General features: G+C 41.6%; 1 protein-coding gene across 7 annotated transcripts in view; it reads right to left on the reverse strand.

Annotated features, from left to right (window-relative positions):
* ZNF462 (zinc finger protein 462) overlaps positions 1–27,149 on the reverse strand; it is a 155,488-nt gene that overhangs the window by 126,100 nt on the left and 2,239 nt on the right. For 5 of the 7 annotated variants that reach the window (XM_050761837.1, XM_050761835.1, XM_050761834.1 and 2 more), the window contains exon 1: positions 26,219–27,077. The exons of 1 other annotated variant lie outside the window; for it this stretch is intronic. The gene's annotated coding sequence lies outside the window, so the exon portion shown is untranslated. One more of the 7 variants, XM_050761830.1, reaches the window with a different exon arrangement.

The following is a 27,149-nucleotide window of genomic DNA, read 5'->3' on the forward strand; positions in this document are numbered from 1 at the left end:
TCAACACTTTTGAACACCAGGATCTTAGAAATCCAAGTTAACGCTCTCTCATTATTAGCTAATACGATGGGAAGAGTGACAGATGTGGAGTAGCCAATGGTAACAGACCGCAGTGGCATTTCATATTAGGAGCTATCTGATGCTGAAGACGCCAAAAAAGAGCCCCAATTATGTTTTCCAAACTGGCCAAGATGGGCAAATGGATGCAACTGAATGGGAAATGGCAGTAGTTTTCCTATGCTGTTATCAATAGCATTCATCTCAAATTAGACGTTAGCAGACTGCTCTACCAGTGAAACACAGCTTCCTCCCTGCCAAACACTAACCCTATTCAGGGCAAAGTACTGTCAGTTCGTACATAAAAAGATAGCCATGACAGAACTCTGGTGGTAGATCTAAATCCACAGTTACAGAACAGCTATCATGTACCTAGCACTGGGCTAGACAACCATGAATTCATGGCATGCTTTAGATTGCCAGGCACATTTATCTCCCACATTCATCTTCACAACAGTTTGTCTTTGGAAGTAGAAAGGGTTCCAAAATTACACTTGAGAGGGTCGTGTTACGAGAAAATTTATTATCACTGTTTCCTTCTAAATGTACTACATAAACTATTTAACGATAACTCAAAAAGTCCTTCTTAATCACAGTTTCATCATTCTATTTGAAATCTACAGATTCTAGTATGTTGCAAGGCAATCATGACCCCTGTGAATTCAATGATAAAGAGTTCATTTGTCTCATTAAAATAAGAGAGTAAGGAAAGAAAAAAAAAACCATATATATACGCAATATGGGTTTAGCTTTCAAGATCCAGAGGGTGTTTGCACTACTAAACAACTTCGTTACCTTGAGCAAGTCCCTTAAATGTTCTTGGATTCAACTTCTCTGGCTATAAGATAACATTAAATAAATAACTTCGAAGGTTCCTTCTAGTTTTATTGCAACAAGTAAGAAACTTGTCAGCAAGTATCTTGGAATACTGATAGTCAGGGAACCAAGGTTCCAGTTGGGCTCTGCATTATGACCTTTGTGAAACTGTTTTTTTACTTCCATTTATGGAGGGAGAGGATTTAGTAGATGGCCTAGGAGGATGTAGGCAAGGAAAAGCCAGCTGTGGATAACATGTAAGAACAACATGTAAGAAGATGGTGGTGAAAGAGATGAATGACTCCCCAGCCTTATCAGGGTTAGACAATACCAACAATGCAGAAAGACAGCTCTTCATGATAGGTTATAAAACTCATGGGGAAAACCTTATCATTCGGTCAAACTGCTACTCAACAACTTAGTTACCCTGGATAAATCACCTGGACAAGCTTTTCTGAATGAGATTCTCTGCCCTTGACTAAATATTCTCTTCTTTGTTTGAAAACATTTAGAAATAGGATGTCTTCATGAACACCAAGGGAGAAAGTGTTTTGGTAAAGAGTAAGCCTGTAATTTTAAGTCACATAATTGTAAGGGACAGCAAGTATAGGGAAGTGCCACCGCCTGTCATTTACCCTCTCCCGCCTATTGCAGACTTCTCTGCTTGATCTCCACACTCTTTTCCAACAAGCCTAGACAAGGCACAGGATCCTCAAAGTGGAGCTCCAGGCATTCTCCACCAATCAATCAAAATTGGCACGAGAAATAGAAGCTATCTGCCAACACTGTTGTAGTGGAATAAGCATGGATCACCAGGGCAGAAAACGGAGATTCCATTTCAGGCTTCCTTAACTAACTTCCTACACTGTGGACTTTGCACAAATCATTTCAGCCTTTCCAGAGCTGTAAAATGAAGGGGTTAAGTGGGATGATTTCCTAGGTCCATATAACCAGTGACTTCACATAGACTGCGGATGACAGGCACACTCCTTCCTTTTCAGACCCTCTCTCTTCTTTCTGTGTTTTTTTTTTTTTGTAGCTGACACTGTTGTGTATTTGAGGATGAAGATTTTGAATGTGCTCACAGTCTATGTCTGGATCCTCAGGGTGGCATCCTGGCATTTTATTTTTAAAACCAGGATCTAGTATCATTGCCAACATGCAGTGGCTTGAATCCTGAGAGTTGGATACCCTTGAGTCATTATCAACTTTCGAAATAGGCAGCACATTCACACAGCTAACAGAAAGACACTTCAAACTTTAAAATAATTTTGGATCTACATAAACATACCTGAGTCATGAAAAGACAGAGAAAGCTTGAAGAGTGGTCCAGTAGCCACCTTCTTAACCACCCCACCGCTACTTTTCTTTTTTACTAAGTCAGTAGTGCTCAATGAGTCATTATGTGGCTACCTCCTATCAGGCTAAGGTTAACAAACCCACTGCTTGGGTATGAGTTACCTCTTGATTATTATTCAATAAAATACAAACTGTTCTAGTTTGTTATTTTATTTAAAATAGGCATCACACATTTTTTTAAGGCTACCTTGAGCATACGTTACCTTTTCCTGGGGAAAACAAAAGGTCCCGTCTATCTAGATGAGGAAACATCCAAAGAGCAAATAATTATGAGAACATGACTCTCTCTGGCATCCTCCCCTTCTCTCCAACTCGTTTTTATGAGGACAGGGAATAGGGATAGAGGAACTGGAAACTCTTAAGAATCAGGTGGGCTCCAAAATATCAAGCAGTCCTCAACATCAGTCCCATGTGCAAGATAGCCACTTCAAGTTTTCCTTGTTCTAAAGTCTTGATGGTAGCATGAGCTCTGCACCATATGCCTAAAGGGTGACCTAATGCTGAGTTCTGCTGGGGCAGCTGGAACTGGACAGGATTGTTTGCCACGGTGATCTGAGTCACTTCTCAGCAACATCTCAGGGTTAACAAGATCACATGTTCAGCTGCTACTTAAAGCCTTGGAGGCACTTCAACCTCTTAACTTGGGTAAGCATTAGGAACCTAGTAGGTAGTGTCCAACTCCTCAAAATAACTTTAAAGAGACTATACTCCCTTTCTTGAAGCTTCTAAGCATGGCAAGGACACAACCAAGAACCACAGGTTCTTGGGCCATGACTGCTGCTTTCTGTTACTAAAAAATTACTGTCAACCAGACAAATTTTCTCAAATTATTTTCTTTTTCTACTCAATTGTTTCTTCTCTTCTACTTCTAAATCAACATTCTTTTCATTCCCATAAGCTCTTAAAGTTAGAAGGAAAGTGAAGAAAGATTAAATTCTCTTAACAACATTTATTCTAGAGGCACTTCCTTTAATGTGTACAGAGAGTTTAACGGTAGTAGTGATAGTTGTTTTAGGGGTAGACAACATGTAAAGAAAATAAATAAATTCCTTGCATTTTCTCAGGAAGCTGAAGTGTCTGACCTGCCAAATTTTGCAACAGGGCCATTTTCCTTTTTATTGAGATTAAAGCAGAAATCACTCTAGAAAGGTTATGTTGACCACATACATTGCTTTGAAGCAGAATCTTTACCTCTCCATGTTACTTCTTATCTTTTGAAGAAACAGCTACTGAGCTGGTTCAGTCATTCACTAATAAGCATTGACGATCAACTACACATCAGGCATACTGTTAGACCCTAGACCGTGTTGATCCTCTAGCCAAGGTTACTCTAATTTACAACTAGGTCAGTTAGCAGTGGCCCAATATCAGAGGCAACAGCTTCAAACCAGGCCAGGCAGAAAGCCATATGGAACAAGTCCTTGGTCAACAAGATTGCATCCCTTATTGTTAACAGAAAAAACAAACAAACAAAAAAACCCAAAAATTTACTTGGTGAATTCATAGCAATTTCTCTGTGTATAGAAATCAACAAAGTGTTTCCTTTGTTTCTGCCAAATTAATTAATATGAAAAAACTGCATCCAATTTAACTGATGAATGACAGATACTCTGTTTACACTGCCTCCATGGTGGGAGGAAGGGGACAGGGCAGAGGTGGATGATGGTGGTGGCAGACCACAGTATGTAACCTGTCACTGAGATGACATTTCCCAAACCGAAATCACTCAGTATCCAGTAACCACAGTAGTGGGTAAATCACTCAGTATACAGTACCCGTAAGGTGCTCCGAAGGTAGTAAATTCCTAGAGAAGAAAAGACGAAAGCCTATTCCAAAGCTGAACTTATTAGCAGCCACAAATATCAAGTTCTGACAGCAACTCTTTTCCTTTTCCTGCTTCCTGCATGTCAGCCCTTCAAGCACAGTGGCTGCTTCTTCCTCCCTTCCTTAATGATACTGCATTCCCAAGACCAGTGGCTCTTAAACCTGGCTTCTAAGAATAAACATTCTAGGCTCCTACCCTAGACCTAATGAATTCCTCTCCTGTGGTAGAACCTGAAAGTCTATTTTTAATAAATCCCTTTTTGTTTCTAAGTTCTCAGAATAATTCTGAAGATCAGCCTGGTTTACGAATCACTGCCGCATACCACAATTTTATGGTGATATTTTAAAAAAACTTTTAAAAGGGAGCTGTCCACCCTTCCCCCACCATATATACACACTTGTGGTTGCTTAAACATTTTTTTATGAGCAATGAAGACAGCATAACAGCTTCCTCTATTGCCACCCAAATATCCAGCAATTAGCAGACTAGACCTACAGATTCTTCACATTCTGAAGCTGTTAAAACAAACACTTGTGTGCCTGGTGTAGAGTTTGCTCACCAGCCCCCATGATTTGTGTAGGCTCCCCTGTCCATCTAAATGAACAAGCCAGGGCTGCTGGTTCCAGGTAAAAGGATAAATAAGTCAAAGGAGCCTCAATCTTAGCTCTGAACTCCATCCAAACTTCAGAGGAAAAGATTTACTAATCCCCTGTTTACAATACAAAAATAATAACACAAAAACAAAATCACCTGCCATTAGCCAACTCTAATCTAATCTTTCCTTGCAGTAATAATTTTACTTAGGGTACTTCCACACTAAACTTGGCCTAGCATGCACTGAAAAATGAACTAATGACGGAGGCCTTATACATAGGGTATTCTGGGGAAAATGCAACTCCTTAGAATGAACTGGGGTAAAATGTGAGGATTAAAATCAGAATTAGCAAACAGGATCATGAAGAGAAAAGTCTTTTCATTTTCCATCCACATACTATTCTGCCTTCACTGGGCCAGCATTAATATGGTCTCTACTTCAGAAAGGCTTTGACTTTCCTGCCATTATCCTAGTCTTGCTTTAACACATACTTTATATTAGAATGCGTTCCAGGAAGCATATGGCATTAGAACTAGGTCAACCATTAACCAAATAACAGGAAACTGCTCTGCAGCGCACACCCTTCAAAAGCTTGCTTAATGAGCTGGCTCTTCAGAATATGTCCTTCAGTGAGGTTGGGACTAACAGGATCCATGGGTTTCTTTAATGCTGCAAGGTCACCTAATACCTAGAAGGCTTCTGCACATAGTAAACTTTCAATGATCTAAATCATTCCATTGAAATGTTCAATAACTAAAGTCAAAGGTGAAGAAGGATGTTTTCTGAATCTGCTTGACCATCTTCAAAGAACATGACTATCATCCTGGTTCCGTTGCTTCATTCTTCCAATTTTGTTAAATTGATAGGAAACACTATATACTCATCTTTTTTTTTCCATGACATTTTTCTCTATATTCCTTGAGGCTTCCATACCACCAATTTACCCTGCAAAATACATGCCACCATCCATTTAAACTTAATAGGTCAAAGAAAGTCCTGAAAAAAGACCTATCTTCCTCTTTCATATAAAACTGCAAATGAGTTTTCTCCAGAACCAATGGCCTTGAATCACTGAATATTCTTGAGTTTGAATTTTTCTTCTCCAATGTTTCAGACTCAATTCTATGAAATTTAACTCTATAATGCGCTGAAGAATCATTCAGGATCATACTAGTAAAATGTCATCCTCACATTAGTATCTTTCAAAAGCTACCAACAAACAAATTCTCCTTGGCTGCTTTAACCTAGACTGTCAGACATTTTTTTTTTTTTCATGTTTAACAATCTTTAATTCAACTGTAAAAGTTCAATACAAGCCATTTATTGGGCTTGAGATTTGTTGGTCTTTTAAAAACAAGAAATGGGGAAATGCAACAAAATGATCTTTCCACTTTTCAAAAGCTTTCAAGTAAAGGACAGATCACAGGGCCATAAAAGATCCATTTAATCAAACCCACTGTCACCCCCTACCAATTGTCCTACACCCATTCCACAATCTTAATACATATTCCTGAATGAAGATTTACAGTTCAGCTTTGCTTACATAACCATTTAAAAAATACTCAGCACCAGCGTGCTTCCTATATGCCAAACAAATCATGTAACTACTTCAATATGCATTTCTTCCTTTTAAAACAAAGGAGGCAGTTATTTGTAGAAAGCAATACTTAACCTCCAGATACATTTCCCAGAAATGGTATATGCCATTCAAAGGCCTAGACACTCTCATGCTTTCAATGTGGAATACCTAACCTAATGTGCATAGAAGCACGAATGGCAAAGTTGAAGATCAATATTATAACTATTTTTCTATTTATTTGAGGCACAGTAAAAAAAAAAAAAATTGGTACAATTTGGAAATTCAGTGGCACAAGGTACACTGCCATAACTTGAGGGACATTATACAGTAAAAAAGAAAAAAAAAAAGGAAATAAAAAGGAAAAAAAAATTCTCCTGTTCCAAACACTGCATTACATCATTTTACCTGCCCAAACAGACCATTTACAAATATTAGGTCAATAAACGGCTAGACTGTTAAGACATTCTTACTTCAAAATGTATATAATATGGGTTGTAGAGGTGGGTAGTTTCCTTTGATTGAGAACTTACATTAACTTTCATTTTTTAATTGAATACTATAGGTCTAGTGATGTTTCAGGCAGCAATGACTGCTCAGAAGTAGCTAACAGACTATTTTGTTTCAGATATGTAGGCATTTTTAAAGAACTGATATTTAGGAGCAATATGACAGTTTTAAAAATGCTAGGTTTGGTTTACAGAGACTCCATACATTTTGATTGTGTACATCTGTTTTAGGCACTGCTCAAGGCACTAGTGAACGATGGAGACTCAGCCTGCCTTTCTGTAGCTTCTAGTCTAGACCTGCTCAGGAACTCATTATGAAACAAATCAGTGGTTGGCCTTCAAAGTTGATCAGCTAAGTTTTAACTGAATAAGATCTTTTCCCTGAAACTAGTCAATAAGGCTTCCTGCGCACCAACACAAAGAGTTGCACACTGGACTAGAGGTGGCAGAAAAAAGGCTTGTAACACATTAAAACTGTTAAGACATTTGGATTCTAGATAATCAAATAGCTTACATCTGTGCCATTCTTGGAACATTTCAGGTTTACTATAGAGGAGTTAGTCATGTAGCAATAGTCAAAACAAAAAACCAGAACCTCATCTAAGGAATTTAATATATAATCTATTACAGAATGTTCAAGATAGCACAAACAGAGGGTAAGGTACTTTTCTTCCCTTTTACCAGATTTTGGAGTCATGTTTCATAGGGGAGCATACTGGCTTTGAAAAGTCACCATATCATAAAAAATACCGCTCAGCCGCTTTAGCCAAGAAGGTATATGTTTACCAATCTCACCAGTACAAGCTTCAAGGAGCGCTCAATTGGGATTTCATGTAAAACTCAGGTATGTTCTGACTTCTAATCAGATAGTCACTGTTTAACAGTGCTCTACCTATAATAAGTGTTTAATAAAAACTCAAAGATGGGAAGAAAGAAAATTAGGATTTTTTTATGTGTCCACTATATGTCAAGCTCTGCACTGGAGATTTATTTTCCTGATTTCCTTTATTCCTCATAAGAACTTTACAAAGTGGATTTTTTTTCCAGATAGGGAAATTGGGGATCAAAGATTAAATCACTCCCTCAAGGTCACCCAGTTACTCACTGGCTCTGAGTATGATCTTTCCACTATACACCATGGCCCTCACCACCAAGGTCCTCACAGGCCTACCAATACTGACAGAAAAGGGTCCCCCTTCAGTGTGTCCTCTGCACTAGAATCAAGTGCTCCTCCCTCATATGAGTGTACGCTGCTGCTCTCAACATAATCTCCAGGTCTAGTGTTTGAAAAGATGGTCTAGAGTTTCTCAGAGGGCCCAAACACTGATGATGGAACAGGGTCAAGCCAGTTCCTAAGATATGAAGCAAGATGAACTCAGCAGGTCCTCCTGCCAACTGTCCTCGTCCTTACTCATCTGGCGAAGCATGCCAAGGCCTGCCTGGAATGACGCAGGAAAGGGTCACCATGGGTGATCCTATACCCCTCCAAATTGTTACAAAATAAAACCTCAGCGCTGAGACAGGCTGGCTCCTTGAAAACCTGCCAATATTGTTTTGTAGGAATCAGAATTCTTAAAGAAACTATTTGTATCTATCAACCTCGGAGTTAAACCCAGGAGGAACAGAGTAAGGTACAGGTCTAAAGGTGAAAGGTCTAAGAATATGTGCACCCAATCCATCTTGGGAGTCCAGGTCCCCACAGTAAAACATTTTGGTTCCTTTGTGAATTAAAAAGGAATGCCTACTAGACATTCCTTTTTAATTCACAAAGGAACCAAAATGTTTTACTTTTCCCTTAGACTGAAGTTCTGACGACAAACACATTTAAATAGAGAAATACAGAGGAGTATCAGTTATAAAAGGCCCAACTTAAACCATTAATAAAATTATATCCCAACAACCACTCTTTCTATCCTAGCAGCTCCACAAAACTGACACCAGAAAGGCAGGATCACTGAAATTTAGAGCTACTTAACATAAACAAACACAAAGTCCACAGTTGGGTTAGGAGATGTGGCTAATTTTAGATGAGTGTTTTACACGGGATGCAATGGAGCCTTGGACTTCTCACTGGTTTAAGGCAGCCCTCGTACCTACATTTAGCCAACACCACCTCAAAGTTTTCTCAGCTACGGAAAACAAGTGGTGAGGGAGCTGAAAGAAGGAATTCATTTCTGCACTGTGAAGTTCTCACAGGCAAACCGTCCAGTCTGTCCCAGCTCCTGGACTGCACAGACTCAGACAGCATCATGAGCTGACGCCGAGAAGATTGCAGTATTTAGGAATATCTGAAGAGTCAGGCTTTGCAGTGCTTCCACTGATCAGCATCTGAGGCAAGTATTCATTCAAGAGAGGCTGTGAAAATCCTCCTGAGCGGGTGGCAGAAATTGAGAGGGCTCTTGGTGATTACGAGCAACTCTGTGTCCCATTCCTAGGAAAGCTCTGGAATACTCCATGCCTTGAATGCATATAGAACACAGTCTCAGATATTAGAAACAAGTTAAATATCATGTTAAACTGCTACAAGGATCCACGATTCCAAGAGTCAGTGAGTTGCTCTCTCTCCCTTTAACACAGCTGTGAAGTCCACTGAATGTCCAGCCAAGTGTACTTGTGAATTTCTTCCCCTCTCATGCCAGTGAGAGGACCTGGTTTCAGCCTAGTGGTGTGATGTACTTGCTCATCAGCTTTCAGGTTTAACAAGGGAAAACAATCTACCCCTCAAATTGTAGAAGCTTTCTTTCCAGGGGAACTAGACAATCCTGATGGCTCTCTCCAGTTACATAGCAATTATGTAATTGCTAAGCTTCTGCAGAATCACTGGAACCATTCTGCAGCCTTCTACCGACTACAGCTGCAGCACAATGTTCCGAGATGATTGCAGGCTTTGAATGGATGGCCGGTCTCAAATCTGAGCACAAAGGGACATACAATGGGATTCCATCTCAAGCACAAAGATGCTCCTGCCTAATGAAGCCCTTTCTCCTCCTCCCAGTCTGGGCAGTAAACTCTTTCCTTTGCCCGCCCTACATGTGTGTGGAATGTGGTTTACTCTGTTTATGCTGACAGGTTCCAAAAGAGGCAGAAAAATCAGCTGAAGTTTTGCCATGGACCATGCACAAGGTAATCATTTAACACATAATGTGAAAGCTCCAGAAGAGGACAAGAGACAGGGTTGGGGGGGTGGGTGGAAAGCATCTCTCTAGGCTTCCTGCACTGGCATGAAATGACTGCTTCCCTTCCTTCTGCCAGCTCCAATCCTTCATGTTGACATTACACATCCTGTACTGTAGATCCACCCCCATGCTGCTGCTTGCCCAGCTGAATTATCTCCTGCGTCACAGCGGTGGTAACAGAACTGCTGGCTCGGCAGACCTGAAAGCACCATTTCAATGCTTAATGCATTCAGCAACTGGACACATTACCAGTGTGTCAGGGCTGCTTTGTGGCCCTCTCAGCAGCCATGCAATACTTGACCTAACCTTCTGCTAACCAGATGGTCTGTTTGCCTCTTGGGACCAAACCATTAAACTTTACTTTATTAAATTCTATCCAAATGTGGGGACAGTTTACAGCAGCGTGTCTGGTTCATCTCCAACAGGGTTGCTAAGATGAAAATGACCTAAAAATAACTGGAAACTCTACTTCACACCAACAGAGAACAAGATATTTTGGAGTAAATATTTAAATGATCTGCCAGATTACGAACCACAGCAGCACTGACTATATGGTTAGCAGATTATATTGTAAATATATACACACAAAGATGTAGAAATGAATGCATCTAAACAAGAATCCACTACCCACAGCCTAAGCCACTCTTCACCATCCCCTGGCTCCAGGCTATTTGAATGTGGCTGAGGACACCTATCTCCATCATAATCACTCAATTACCAAAACAAAGAGCCTAACACAACTGTGATAGAGAGATCTCATATCCCCTGGGTTTGACCACCTACGCATACTGCAGTCATGCTTAGTACTCAAAAGGAGGAGCTCAGTAAGTGTTCGATGAATGAATAGAGGTATGGGCACATGTTCCTTAAATCAACAGCTTCTATAAAACACATGAAGATGAAGACACTAAATTCTTTCCAACTCTATCATCATCCCACAACTGCTAACTAAGTATGTAAAACCAGGCATTGGACGAATGGCAAGAGCATGCCATCTGTACCAGAGTCATTGGGTGGCCCCTAATTGATCATTGCAAATGAACTGTAGAGGTGGTCATTTACTGGGCCCCTGGCAGGGTGCTGAACACTTTACATATATTATCCCTCTCAGGCTTCACCAGAGAGAGAATTCCACTTTAAAGATAAGAAACTGGAGCAGAGGAGCAATTAGGAGCTTGACCCAGGTTCACAAAGCTAGGAGGTGGCAGGCAGGGTGTGAATTCAGGTCACACCCCAAAGTCAATCACTTTCCCACTACTCTGTAGTCACAAATAAACAAGGATCCTTCAACATGTCAAGAACTGAGCACATATGACAGTGGCATTCCCAAATAAAATACATCTCTTAAAGAAGTAACCAACTGGACAACCTTCCCACTCCCAGTCTTTAAGGGGTCCTAGGGAGTCCAGGATTCCATTCCCACTCTTTCATCCCGTATTTCTTACTGTACTGAGGGCATTCTGTACTAATAACCACTGCCACAGCCACAGCTACATCTCTACTCCTTTAGTTTTGAGTTCTACCCTTTGAAGACCAAAAATCTCTCATTTAGGAGAATCCTAGAGATTTAAACAGCAATAAATAAACACAAGGTTTTTCTTTCCTCCTCAAATAGCTCTGGACACAAAGTTAATGTGGCAACTCTAAAGTTTATTTATAATTAAAAAATAATAACATTCTGGCTGGGCACAGTGGCTCACACCTGTAATCCCAACACTTTGGGAGGCCGAGGTGGGCGGATCACTTGAGGCCAGGAGTTCAAGACCAGCCTGGCCAACATGCTGAAACCCCATCTCTACTAAATATACAAAAAAGTAGCCAGGCGTGGTGGCGTGTGCCTGTAGTCCCAGCAACTCGGGAGGCTGAGGTGGAAGAATCACTTGAACCCAGGAGGCAGGGCTTGCAGTGCACTGAGATCATGCCACTGCACTCCAGTCTGGGCAACAGAGCAAGATCTTGTCTCAAAAATAATAATAATAATGATAACAACAACAACATTCCAAGGACACCTTTATTTCTCTGGAAATTTCCCAAATGTAAAATAAATAAATAAATAAATCATGGGTACTTTGCTTGTACAGGTGGAAAATCACTAGATGGTTTTACCAAAGAACCACTTACATGTTCTTCATCTTTCCCACTAACATTCACACCACCACCACCACACCACTGCCACACCACCACCACCATACCACCACCACCAATAAAGCTACCAATGAATGTCCTTTTGGCCAGACCCAATAAAGTAAGTCTGGTTAGGCCCTACCAACGCCACTCCACATTTTCCACATTTTAAAATATCACCTACTCTTAAAACACTCTAAAATTAGTCTCCTTACCCATAAGGTCTGAAAGCATCTGATATTATAGTACATTAGTAAAACCAAGTAGATGTGGACTATTAAACATTTGCACAGAGAAAACCAAAGCATTTCTAAGCCAGGCTACAGGGCAGTCCTCAAACTGGCTAAGAGATACCTATGTGAGTAGAGCAACAGTGAGGCAGACAACATTTATATAAACAGCACAGCCAATATTTTCTCTGCAATAAGGACAATTTTCTTAGACATATCATTTTTGCCAGAATGATACCAAACAATAGGAACAGTAATAACATCTTTCTTCTGAAAAGCTTGAAAAACTTCATGTTTATTAAAAATTGTTCCCCTACAACACTCCAGGGAATAGCTCTGCAAGGTCAGGTTGAAGGCGTTGTTACCATATAAATGTACTTTTTCCAAGAGGAAATGGCATCATTCTCGGGTAGTTTACAAGCTCCTACTGAATGCACACACAGCAATACGGAGTGCTGCTTCATCCACAGACCATCAGTTCAAGACGTAGTAAAGTCTACCTGGGAATGGACAACTGCAGCAAAGACTGCTCATCAGGAAAGGGAGACACAGCACAAAATTAAACAAGCGGGATTCCAAAAACTGAGTTTAAGACCAAGAACAAAATACCTAATATACTGACCATAGATAAATGGGGCAAAGCCCTGGAGACGATCTCTGCCTCAGTTTCTCTATCAGTGAGGAAGGAAGAAACTATCACTTTCAGTGGCCATTATGAACCAGGACTCTTAGACACATATTATTTTTTAATCCTTATGTTAGTTCTACAGATTCAAATTATAATAATCCTTATTTTACTAGGAAATCATGGGGACAGAGAGGTTAAATGACTTACTCAAGGTCCCACAGCTAGTAATGGACAGAGACAAATTTCAGCCTCAGCTTGTGTGGCCCCAAAGAGTACACTCCACCCACTACACATCACTTTCTTAACAGAGACCCCTGCACAGAGAATTGCATTTTCACCCCAGAAATTCTAAGAGATGACTATTTGTACTTTTGATGCTTTAGAGAAAAATAAGTGCCTAGAGAGTATCTATCACTATGTATAGAGATACATGTGTGTACATATACATACATATGCACATATATACATATAAAGCAATTTATACAGTAGCTGAGTTCCTAGTTGTTCTTTAGACAGATGTATTGCACTGAAGTTCAGCCATGGTATGCAAGTTTTAAGTGCATTATTTTCCCATATAACTGCATGTCACAAAGGGAAGGCTGCCAAATGACAATCTGGCCTAGTGATTCACGGTGTCACGCTGACATACCCACACTGTATACTGTATCACTTCTGATACAGGTTGTTGTTTGTATTTCCTGGAAATCATTGACTTCATTTGGGAGATAAACAGTAAACAGGCCGGGCGTGGTGGCTCAAGCCTGTAATCCCAGCACTTTGGGAGGCCGAGACGGGCGGATCACGAGGTCAGGAGATCGAGACCATCCTGGGTAACACAGTGAAACCCCGTCTCTACTAAAAATACAAAAACTTAGCCGGGCGAGGTGGCAGGCGCCTGTAGTCCCAGCTACTCGGGAGGCTGAGGCAGGAGAATGGCGTGAACCCGGGAGGCGGAGCTTGCAGTGAGCTGAGATCTGGCCACTGCACTCCAGCCTGGGTGACAGAGCGAGACTCCGTCTCAAAAAAAAAAAAAAAAAAAAAAAAAAAACCAGTAAACAATGTCCCTAGTAATGACATGTTCTTTTTTATACCGGAACACACTGGCAGCAAATTTCATAATTTGGAGGAAAGGAAGGGGTGATAAAAAGTTAAAAGTTCTCGATTTACAGTTCCCTCAAATCTTAGTGATCATGTTGCTAAGGCATTATCTTAAACACAGATGACTCTCTTTTTCATTTTAAGATTATGCCTTATAAAGTAAAAGATCTATTCAAATGAATCATATTCAATCGACTTAACAGGTTTCATGTGCTGAGGAAAATAACAATCCAGCCAATTTGGGAATTTTATGCTTCAAGATTCCTATTTGCTGATTTATGAAAGCTCTGCAGTTATACTTGACCCCTAAAAACTTAAGAATTTCTTTTTCTGTAGACACCAACACAAGCTATACAATATGTGCATGGTCACAGACAAAATAATATTGCCATGACCTTTCTACTAAGATGGGGTAAAGATCATGGAAAGGGGGCAAGAGGGGAAGAAAGAACAGGCAGAAGCACATTGGAAACATCAGATATTCACCGTTAAGGAGCTGCTTCAAATAAGATTCCTAACACCTATGCTGGGGTCAATTTTGATAATTGTAGTTGACGTCTAGAAATGGGGTTATGAATATAATTATCATGAAGCAGCAATTGGGCAATCACAACCTAATTAAGCCCACTGACTAGATTATCTTGTTTTCCCCTAATAATCACCTAACATTTAACACTTGCTAATTTCAGGACCTATGGGTGATGTTCATTCATTATTAACAAGCTACAGCCACTGGTCAGAAAAAGAATGGGTGAGGTATTCTGAAACACTGAGTCAACCATGGGGCAGGGATGAATTTCAGGAACAGCTGACATCTGTTCTTCAACACCACTTCAGTTCTCAGGCCCGCAAAATTGCTAATTGGAGGCAAAGCCACGGGAGAAGATGGAATGAATGACAAAAACTTCCACACAAGTGGAAGGATACAATTCCATCTCCTTAAATCCGTGCTATTTTATGTGAATTATACAATGTACTTTTTAAATTATCATAGAATCCGTCTTTGAAAATGTGGTTTTCTTTTCAAGAGAATGAATGATTCCTTTGCCAGGCCTGCACACATGAACTTTCTACATTTGCCTCCTTAGAACATATCCCAAGCTTCCTCTCCTATGGAGCCCCTCACATTGAATGTGTTCGCAAATTCCCAATTCTCACTGTATCCACAAAGATACGTTGACCCAGTTCACCTTGTTTCCTGCAAAGCAGTTCCTGAGGGTAGTCTGGGTAGGTTTCCTCAAAAAATTAAAAGGAAAACTGAAGAAGCCCATTGAGAACTGGTCTTTGAGACAGGCTGCTCTCTGAGGGATTATCCTAGAATGCTAAGCACTACTGCCTAGGGTCACAGTTTATGCCGTCCAGGGCTGAATGGAGTTCCTATTCCTCAAATTAGAAATTCCACCCTGAGAACAACACGCTTCAGTTCTATTTTACTCTCTTTAACTATACAGTTCCATTGTTCACTTTATATGTTTTTTCTGAGCTTTTTTTTTCTATTTTAATCCTTTATCTAAGAAAATAACGGTTTTTATAAATTGGGTAGATAATGATATGGATGAGAAGTAAAAATGGATGACTTTGTGGCCTTCTCTAGTACACTTTATAAACAGGACATGTGTTTATCCTTCTGCAAAGGTTTTGATTATGGGTCTGTCTGGGGACCAGAGATCAACCGAATAGATCCACAGCAAAGTTAAGGTTTTATAAAACCACCACTAGTTTCTTCAGGGCTGAAGAGTCTACTCAGCAACTAATGTCCAACCACCGTTTGCAGAAAAGCTACTCTCCTGGATACCGTAGGGATATCTGGATCTGCTCTATCTCCCTTAGCACAGTGTGTCACTCTATTAGGGACACTTGTGCTCATCCATAAACTTCTTACTACATTGTAATGTTTCAGAGAGAGGCAAATAAAACCAAAGCACTCATCACATCTCCATGATCTAAACAGAGCACATGGTGATCACGAAAAGGGGTGGGGGGCCCACACTTTTAAAAGAATCTGTACCATGTCCCAAAAATGACCATTAAAGAGTAGAACTAATTTTCAAACATCTGCGTAGCTGTTGAGAACACTTCTCAGGCTGATAGTAACCAGAGCCAACACGGAGCACTGAGTTTTCAAAAGCGGCCCTATGAAGAAAAAAAGTACAACACCTTTTCTGCAAAAAAAAAAAAAAAAAAAAAGGTCACACAGCACATCAACAAGTAGGTGGCTCATTTTTTTCTGAGTCTGATATAATTTTAAAATGTTTATTCCCTAAAGTGTCCCCTACATGGTCTCTTGCTTTTTTTCCCTATCACCTCCTCTCTAATTCAGAAAAGGGCGCTCTTCAGTTAAACACACTTCCCCAAGCTATTACAATAAGTCATATATCTCATATCTACCAATATATTATAATTAATTTTCCATTATTCTCAGATTTCTTTCCAGAACTCCAAGGATATACTCCTGGCATAAGCAACTGGAAGAGATAAACCATCAAGAACATAAGCTATTAGCAGATGAAGTAATAACCAAGGCTGGGTCCCACCAGTTGAGAGCCAGGCCTCTGGAGACAGTCCCCCATTCATGTGAATCCTGGCTCCCCCACTTTGCAGCCTCATGACTTTGGCTAAATTACTTTACCTCCCTAAACCTCAGTTTCCTGTACCCTATGAACAGTCCCTGGTTCATATTAAATGTTAGAAAAAAATAAAAACCATTGTCCAGTATTAACTGTGAGTCAGTCCAGGAGGGAAGACAACATTTTTTAAGGTCCTATGTGGTATTCCCACTCTGCAGAGTTGGCAGATTTTTTTGATGAAGCAATCATATTTATTTTCTATTGTTCTTACCCAATATTAGAACAGACAATATTCAATTGACAGCACAAAGGGGAGAAGTTCTTGCAGCTGAACTCTGATATTCAAATTAAAATGGTCTCTTCTGAGGATGGCACGGTGGCTCACACCTGTAACCTAGCACTTTGGAAGGCTGAAGCAGGTGGATTGCGTGAGCTCAGGAGTTCGAGACCAGCCTGGGCAACACGATGAAACCCCATCTCTACTAAAATACAAAAAATTAGCTGGGCATGGTGGCTTGTGCCTGTAGTCCCAGCTACTTGGGAGGCTGTGTCAGGAGAATTGCTTGAACCTGGGAGGTGGCGGTTGCTGTAAGTCGAGATCGTGCCACTACACTCCAGTGACAGTGCAAGACTGGGTGACAGAGCAAGACTGTCTCCAAAAAAAAAAAAAAAGAAAGAAAGAAAATGGTCTCTTCTACAAAGAATCCCTTCCCACTTATTGTTATTAAATACTAATTAGTCTTCAAAGAAGACTAAGATAGAAAACACTGAAGAGAAAAGATTCTGGGTGGTAAGTACTTGTAGCTGGTATCTATCTTTGGTCATCTTCAGCTATAACCCAGCATTCAAATTGTACCCCAAACGAAGGACCCCTCCATCAGGCCCATGGCAATCTGGGTTGAATGGTGCTCAACTGCTGACTAATGAGTCATAACACAGAGGGATGATGTAATTAGGGATTAGAATGGCTAAACATTCTGGACCTCAGTGGCCTTATTTTGGATTTTAAAATGCTGGGACCGGATGGACAGACCAGCCTGTGACGCTTGGCTCAAGCCAATGGCTGAATCCCAAACTGACGCCAGGTAGTAGTCCATTCCCTTCCCCTCTGAAAAGGCATGTCTTTGTTCTTCATTTCTTCTAACACCCAGGGCGTAGGTAGAGAAGCTCTATGGATCACTTCAGAGAGGACTATCACATTTTCTGCCCATTAATAATGCAGCTATTTTCTGCTGTGCTCTATTCTCTGTTCATTTTCCAGGAAAATCTCCACCTAGGCCTACTTAACCAGTTCCCTTGAGTTTCCATCTGTCCTTTATCAGAAAGGCTGTAATTGTAACCCCAAAGTCACATAAATTGTCCTCCAAACCCAATTCTATTTTTTACAATAGGAACTGGCCAAAGAATGTGGATCTGAGCACTGGTCTTCGTATTTCACACGTGTTAGGTACCAAATTACAAGGTCTTTTTCTACTTGCTATATTGCTTTCTTAAAAGCAATGCCTTACTTCTTCCCGTAGGCTCTTCCCAGTGGACAGACTTCTTCAATTTGGCTAGTCCATTATTTTCCTGCTTCTCTTCTTCTTTTCCTTCTCCTATCCAACCAGTCACTCCTTCCCAGCAAATTTCCACCATATAATTACAGCAATGCTTTAGCCTACTTTCCTGTTAGCTTTAACAACCTTGTCTATTTTCTACTTGTGCTGATGCTACTGTTTGCTTTTCTGACGGGCTAATCCATGTATCCTTTCAAGGCCTAACTTCCCTACCATGATAGCAGCTGGAGCTCTAATTCACAGGTGCCTTCCAAAGCTTTTCATTAGCAATAGAAATGAGATGGTTTAGAAACTCATTTCTTAATCTGCAGGTGAGTATTAGAACCTTTGTGCAGCAAACATCTTTCAAGTATCCCACATTGTGCCACTGCACAATTATTTTTGGAGTAATAGGGACGATGTTAAAGCACATTTGCAGTGTTAACAGGGAGAATTTTCCCTTAGAGGACATGGCTCCCATCCCCCAGTCTCTGGCATTTCCCAGTTCAAAAGAGAGGCACTCAGCTGACATGAGCAAAACCAAAGAATAATGGCATTACCTTCTTAAATCAGAACAGGAAAAAGAAGAATTCCAAAATTTGGAGGCCTTAGCGTGTGTTCTGGTTCAACTGCCCAGACGAGAACTTAGAGAGTGAGTTTGGCCTTCCCCAGCTGGGCTCTGTGGCGGCTAAGCCTCTCCACAAATCCTGGGCTTAATTACTTCTGACACAGTTGTCTCACCTGGGCCTACAGCTCCTTTTGTGCTCCAACCAAGCTGAATCCAAAGGTAATACTTCGCTTCCTCATCTTGGGCAAATGTTTAATTTCCTACTAAGTGATCCTAAAACATTTTAATCAGGATCTATTGGTTCCTAGCAGAATTTTCTCCATCTTTCCTGGTGTGGTCTTTGTTAAAATTTGTCTATGTGAAGGTCTAGCAAATAACTTCCTGAATTATGCAGTTCTCATCTTCAAGTATTTATTTTTTGAACAAATAAGTACCTATCAAACTTCCTTTCACCCTAAAGAACAGGGTCTACTCTTTGAATAAGGTTGGGGGTAAGATGTGGACAGGCGCAGCACAAGTATTTTATTAATATCCAGAAGCAACATGCAGTAAACTGAACAAGCAAACACATGAAAGCAAGGAAATCAATACCAAAATACCCATGACCTGGCACACACAAAAAACTTTCTCTCCAAGAATAACTCAAGAAAAAATGTCTCCAGCTAGGAATTAGGCAAGAATGCTTTGAAGACACCAAGTAATCTGCTCACCAGAAGTAAAAGGCAATGCATTTGTAGGTGACAATACTAGCACCTCCTCACACCACACCGCTCTATCCTTCTAAGCCACGAAAATAATTAACTTTGTGTTGGAATCACACACACATCCAAAGACTTTAAAAACCCTATATGTGCTTCAGCTGATGAGGATAGGAGGACTTAGAAAAAGGATAAATTTTATGATAGCATTTCCAAGCACAAAATGTACATCCAAATTCCTTCCAATGGATTTCCCTTTTATCAGTGTGTGCAGTTCTCCAAATACAAAGTTCAAGGGGGAAAAAAAAATCCAAAAGAGCTTCCTAGCATAACGCAAATACAATCTAAATGCATAAAAACCCATTTTCCCACATTTGGAAACTTCTCCTGGGTCTTATAAATCCAAGAGACAGTTCAACTTACAATTATCTTCTCTCCAATGCCCCCCCCAACCCAAACTTTTTTCTTCTTCCTTTAGTACTGGCATGCAAACCATGCTGTTTTAACTTCTTTCCTGTTCTCCCAGTTCTTCTGGAACATTTTATTTTCGACAGTCAACTCATTTGGAGGAGTGCCACACTGAGGTTCAACTGTTTACAGCGTTAACTGTGTTTCTGCCAGAAGGTCCACATCCAGCACTACCTTCTCCAGACTGCCTCCTGGATTAAAAATTGATGCATTCGTTTGGACGGAGCTTAGGAAATGTGGAAACTTCCAAACATCACTCTTCTTCTCTACAAAATCACTTTTGCTCATCCAAGAAGAGACAGAAGTGGAAACCCATTGCACCCTTCCTTACAGGACTGTCCCATTGCCCATGGTTAAATGTTGTTTGTGTTGTTAAAAGTCACTTTAAGGATGATTTCATGTATACTGGGAAAATGGGAAAAGGTTAGCCACTGGTCTGCAAGAGAGTTGGGCTCCAAGAAGATACACGGAGGGCACATTTTGAATGAGTAAGAACATTGGAAAACCACCAGTAATTGTTTCAGACTGGATTTCACCCTCTCAGCCATTCATCAGTATTACAAAATGGCATCTCTGAAAGGAGCCAATTTAAATCTGCACCACGTTGCAAAATAGATCCTCAGAGTCCAATTGTGGGCACTATTGTAAGTTGCAATAGACTCACACAAACTTCCAAAGAAGGGCATTTGAAAAGGGCTCCCAAGCCCTTGGATGATGGAATGAGAGATGAGAGCAGCAAAGATGAAAAGAAAAGTACAGCTGCAAACCCAGGAGCTAACACTTTACTGAATGTCACATGAACAAAATTGGTCTCTGGATCTATGAATGAAACCACGCTCAACCCTGGGCTCCCCAACATGTTAAATCCAACTAAGAAAAGTTCATACTCCTGCCCACTAGTGTATGAGCACAGAGTTTCTCAGAAAGCCGTGGGCCCCGGAGAAGAGAGCGGCTATTTCACAACCCTCAACAATCAAATGCAATGGGGTAGTGGAAAGGGCACTAGGCTGGAGTCGGCCGACCTGAGTTCTGGGCCTGGCTTGGTTACAACTGAACTTTCTGACCTTGTGCAAGTCACTTCATGTCTTTGTGCCAGTTTCCTCTTCAGTATAATGCAAGTGGAGGGAGGAGACTTCAACTAAATGATCTAGGGCCTAAAACAACTAGCTTCTAAATTGGAAGTTCTGCCTGGTGAGTATTAAATACCCAACAGTCCTTACTTATAGTGTACATATTTGTCACTTTTAAAGTAATTTTATGTTAATTTCTACATGAGAAATAACATTTTTGCTCCTCATCCCAAAACTTCAGTTTTCACTCCCTACTCCCTAGAGTTCTTCCACATAACAGTAAGTGCCTCTTTTCCTTTCTTTCTTATTTTTTTAAGCAACCTTCCCCAAACTAAGACTTGTGCTATTAAAAGAGCTTAGAACTTCCCATTTCCTTGCTAGGGCTAAAATTAAACTGTCCATTCCTTAGGGCCCAACATAACATCTGCCAGATGTCTTGGCATATCACACAAGGACAGGAATTTTCTTCTAGCATTATCTATTCTCCTCTCTGTTTTCTCATAATCAATTAATAGGTCACCAATACTCAGCTAATGTCTCTCTCAAAGCCATCATACTCCGTAAGTATGTGAAACTCACAAGATACTTGCTTTTACATACACTCACACACACTGACTTTTTTTTTTTTCAGTTCACTGGATTTTAGCGTTCAGTCATGGAAATATTCTCCCTTCACTTCTGTTGAATATACCAACCACCCCAGTCACACATTCATATCAGATCCTTAGCAGTAAGAGTCCATTATGTATCTCCTAATTGTGACTGCAGCATTATGAAACAGCATCTCTGTTCTTCAATTATCAGTTCAGAATAGCTGATACAGTTTTGTCAATTTCATGATGTAGTGAAGTGTAAGTCTGAAAAAGGCACATGCCATAAAGAAGATAAGTAAGGTTACCTTAACCAAGAAATCGCAACATCAAGGAATAATTTAAGACAGAGTAGACCCTATTAAACTCCATCACACAGAAAAAGGACTCTTTCCCATTGCAACTTTACCATTCCTTTCTTTCAGGAAAACCGACCACAAGTACTCTAAAGTCCATTAGTAGAGTTGGATTTTTTTTCTTCTGCTGTCTTCCGGAAGACTCATTAGGAAGAGTAGATAAGTTTGTTTTTTTTTTTCTCTAAAAGTTGTCTCCAACTCCAAAGAGTAAGGGGGAAAAACAATTCCTTGGGGAATGTGGTCAATGAATTAGACTGACATAAATCCAATATGAGACATATTATGGAATGTGAGGATACAAGAATTTTTCTTATGGCAGTGTGCATCATAGCTCGCAAATATTTCTCCATGATTTCTCCTTGTGATATATTAGAGCCATGACAAAAATTTGCATAATAAGCCACATGAACTTGTTTCATAAACAAAAATGATCTTTGAGCTTTGACATTAAATGAAAATGTCTGATTTAATACTTTTTATTTCTCTCATGATGGTTTATTCCAAAATACTTGTCTTAATTCAAATGGGTATGTCTAGAAAAACTCAAAAAACCATGTCCTTAAATATTATGGTGTTTGCCATATTGGTGAAGGGCATCAGAGATGGATGTGTCTTAGATAACCAGTTAGAATGCACTCCCAAATTCCAAGATGCCTCTTAAATACCTATTTTTCCCTTCCAGAAAAGTTCAACTCTAAGACCCCAAAACATTTGCTTGCAAAGTAAAAAATGTGGAGAGTCAAACAGCTGGAATGACAACCAGATAGTCAGATTTTTTCCCCCCTGCTGAAATAAGCAAATGAACCAATTGTCCTGCTATCAATAACAATAAAAAAAGGTATCATGAAAGTTTGTTTCAAGATCAATATATAATGTACTTATGTTTACATAAACATACATGGTTAATTAGATGTAAAATTATCTGGTAATTACTTTTCCAAATAACTCTTTATCCACTGCATCTGAACTTCCCAGTTTGGACACCCAGTTTGGTGAATCCATTTATGCATTAGCAAATTTAAATATAATATTGGTGAAATTTCACTTAAGAGCAAAAGTAATGGGATCAAAAGATCACATTCAAAAATGAATAATAAAAGTTATGATTCCAAGTAGGATTTTTTTAAAGTGCCCTTGGAGAGGCCTAGGTTTTTCATAAAGGAGCAGGTATCTAACAGAAGTATTTTTAAATGAGCATACACATCAACTGAAACCATACATTTTTCTCTGCACAAACATGGTTTTACTTCATTGACCATGGACAATTATCAGCTAAAGAACCATGTATTTCCCCTCTCCTTTCACACCCCTCAGAAGAACAATAACCCTCAATTAATGACACAACAGTTTGGTTTGAAAAATGTGATGTTGTCATATACAGCACTGTGCATTTACTGAGTGACAGTGCTACCAGCTACTCAACAGAATATAATTACATCTGGAATCTAAAACCACTTCAATATGCACAAAAATACTGTAGACATAAGGAACTTTACACACAAAAATCTGATACATAATGAGAAAGCAAAGCAAGAAAAATGCTGTTATAAGTTGCTCACCAATGTGTTCCTTATTTCTGTTGAAGCTGGTACCTTTCTATATTTCTTCTTAGTTGAAAGCAAGGTCCAATTAGCCTCCTTAGAATATATTAATTGGTTCTGAATCTCCTCCAAGTTTTCATTCCACCGTGGAGCCCTCCTCACCTATCTTCAACAGTTCATCTAAAATTCTTCCAACATCTTCCCTCATCCTCAAGATGGCTACCTCACCTAATGGAAAAGCAACATCTTCATGGTTGGCTTTTATAAATTCCTGAAGCATTTCGGGATTTAGTTCTTCGCTTGGGTCAATTATGTACATTCTCTAGAACTAATATATGAAGAGCTCCCATCACTGCGTGGACAAGGGTAGGACTGGGTCCTTTTTTCAAATTATCCTCACAAAATAAATTCCTTCCTACATGTTTAATAAATTCCTCCCAATTAAAAAGGTGAAGATACCTGGACATAAGGTTTTCTCAACTGACATTGTGTTTTTCAAATTTGTTTCCATAGTGACATTGTTAAGAAGACATACTGATATTTCTGAAGACTTAGAGTACTTCAGAACACAGAAAAAAATAGCCGAAGGAAAGGGAAAGGGGGAAACAAAGAAACTAAAAGAAGGCCTAACATACAAATGGAACGACCTAAAGAGAAATGGAGAACCTGGAGAAACTGGTGTTAGTCAGTCTTAGAGTTCCTCTGAGATCTTGCAGGATTATTCTTATTATTTTTAATATTTGCAGAAATCAACCCAAATCAGACAATAAAGTCTTGCAGTGCATCAAAACATGATGATAACCAAGCCCTAGAACTCAAAAAAATCTGAGCTTAGGGCCATCACCATCTTCACAAGGAAGAAATCACATTTCCTGGTGACTTTCAGGAGACCTGGAGCAGTTTAAAGTTGTGTGAAGACCTCAGTGGAAATGTTTTAAGGTTTTTGCCTTGCCTTTCCTGAAGGAGGTCAAAACCCTTCAGGTCCACTCAAAAGGAGAAAAAAAATTCCAAAAGTTTACTTTAAAATGGAAACAAACGCCTCAATAACTTGTGAAAGCACTCCTTTGGTGGAGAAAAATCTGAGGAACCCTTAAAAGCCCTCATTTCCTTGCATAATGAATAGATAGTGAGGAACCACCACAAGGTTTCCCTCTGGAAAGAGAGAAGGAGTAGGCAAGCAAGCCTCCTCCTCCTCCAGCCATCACCAACAGAGCTTCAAAATGGAGACATCCATAATTTTATAAACACTTCTCATCTCAGCTTTGTCTCCTGGAAACCCGCTCTCCTCCATTTTCTGGTGGAGTTACAACATGACACGGCTTACCTGACTCAGTTCCCAGCTCTTAACCAAACTAGTCACTTCCTCCAAAAACCTGCAAGCAACCTCCAGAAACAAAACCAAAGCAAACCAAACAGCCAACACAGACACTCAGACACAGCCCCCGGGAGCCCTGGGAGAAAGCCCCAACTGGTTGGTCTTTCCCCATCCCAGACGCGTGCTTAAAAATGAAACTTTTTTTTTTTTTCTTGGTTGGGGAGGAATATAAAAGGAACTCCAGGCAGCCTCCCTCCCTCCCTCTCTGTAGGTTAGAAGCTACAATGAAAAGAAAATGAGGGTTCCTTCAGGAATGGTGAACAGCCTGGAGAATGAACGTGAGAAGGAGCTTTGTGTTTTGGAGTCTGGACTGGAACCAAAGCAGACAGCTTGCAAATGGAGGACAGGGAGATAAAGAAAGGGAAAGAGGGGCTGCTCCAATGGGGGGCGGCTGCGGCTTCCCCTCGTGCCTGGAAGGAGGGCAGACCCCTGGGAACTGCACCAGGAGTGAGACGCCCCCCCCAGGCCCCTGCCTTCCTTTCTCCCTTCCTCAGGAGAGCCAAGCGTGTGTAATGGCTTCTCCTCTCCAGAAACCGTTGTCCTCCTCCACCAGACGCTTCTGAACCTCCAGCCTGGAGACAGCTCCTCAGCCGCTCCTGAACCTGCGCCCCCCACCCGGCCGGTGCCCCCCGCTCCCCGCCTCTCTGTTCACCAGCAGCACCGGCACCAGCAGCTGCAGCAGCCACCCCCCGACACATCCCGACCCCGCATCCCAACTTCGGGGAGAGAGAGAGAGAGAGCAAGAGAGAGAGCGAGAGAGAGAGAGAGAGAGAGCCAAATACCTGAGGAAGAGGGGGGGTGCCAATCCGCACGGCTTTGCCATCGGGCGGGGGACAGGCAGACAGAGGGGGGAAAGGAAGGAGAGGGACAGAGAAAGAAAGAGGTCAACCCGCTCAGGTCGGGGCCGCTCGCTCGGAGCTCTCCCTCCTCTGACCCTCGCTTGCTCCCTCTGGCTCTCGGCTCAGGTCTCCGGCCTCCCGCCCTCCGCCCCCCTCTCTGTCCCTACTCCTGTCCCCACACTCGGAGCATCCGTCCTAAGCCTCCAGCTCTCTTCTCACTCATCTTTCATTTTCTCTTCTCTTCATAGAACTACACGAAATTAATTAAGCCACCGCGCTCACTCCCCCCAGCAGAAGGAGCAGCCAGCAGGAAAAGCACAGCCACCTCTACTGCCACCACTACCACCTTCTCCTCCTCTTCCTCCTCCTCTTCCTCCCTCGCTTCTCCTCCTCCTCTTCCTCCTCCCCCTCCTGCTCTCCCTCCTCCCCCTCCTCCTCTTCTCTCTCGCTTCTTCTCCTCTTCCAACAGCCAGTCCATGCAGGGTACTTCCTCTCCTCCCCGCTCCTCCAACCCTCCTTGGCCGAATGAATGAGCGCGTTTGTGCCTCCACCACCCCGCGCTCTCTTCCCCGGAGCACTCGGACCACCCCGAGGTGGTTGTTAATTGCAGTAACTTACAGAAGAAGCGTCCCGGCGCCGGGAGGTGCTTCGGGTTCTCCAGCCCCACCGCCTCCTTATCCTCTTTCTCTTTCTCCTCTTCCTGCTCGGGTTATTGTTGTGGAAGTTGTTTGGGAGTCTCATGTGCTTCTGCCGGGTCTCAGCAATGGAGGATCGCCATCTTCCCTGCCTTCCTCGGCTCCTCAGACTCGCTGCAGCTGCAGATGACCTGAGATATCCGTCTCTCTCCCTCTCCCTCTCTCTCCCTCCCTCCCTCTCCCTCTCACTCTCTCTCTCCCCTCTCTCCTCTTCTCTCTCCTCTCCTCCCTCTCCCTCGCGCGCTCTCTCTCTCTCCCTCCCTCTGTGTCTCTCTCTGAATAATGAGCAACCAGGGGGAGAGAGAAAGCAAGACAGAAAGAGAGAAGGAAGACAATCTTCTCCTGCCACACAAAACGCCGGAGCACCAGGGGGTGCGCGAAGCCTTTCTAATAACAACAACAACGTGCAGGAGAGAGGAAGAAAAAAAAGAAAGAAAGAAAGAAATGAGGAAAAAGGCTAGGGGAAAAAAGAGGAAGAATTATCCAAGAGCTCGAGAAGAGCAGAAGGAGAAGCTGGAGGAGATGCTGAGGCTGCTGCTGCTGTCCCCCATCCCCCCTGCTGAACCCCAGAAGGAGGCAAGGTGGTTGCAAAGTTAAGGCTGGGACATTGTCTTTGTCACTCAGAGCCAGGCCAGTGAGATGCAAGAGGAGGAGGTGGCGGCGGCAGAGGAGGAGGAGGTGGTGGTGGAGGAGGGGGAGGAAGAGGAGGAGAAGGAGGCAAAGGAGAAGGAGAAGGGGAAGAGGGAGATGAGATGAATAAAGACCTGCGGAGAAGGCGGTGCGAGGAGCGCGGCCGCCGGGCCGAGGCGTGCGCGCTCGCGTCCCGGTGGCGACCGGCAGCCCTGGCCCGCAGA

The sequence above is a fragment of the Macaca thibetana genome, chromosome 15 (genome assembly GCF_024542745.1).
Source record: "Macaca thibetana thibetana isolate TM-01 chromosome 15, ASM2454274v1, whole genome shotgun sequence".
NCBI lineage: Eukaryota > Metazoa > Chordata > Mammalia > Primates > Cercopithecidae > Macaca > Macaca thibetana.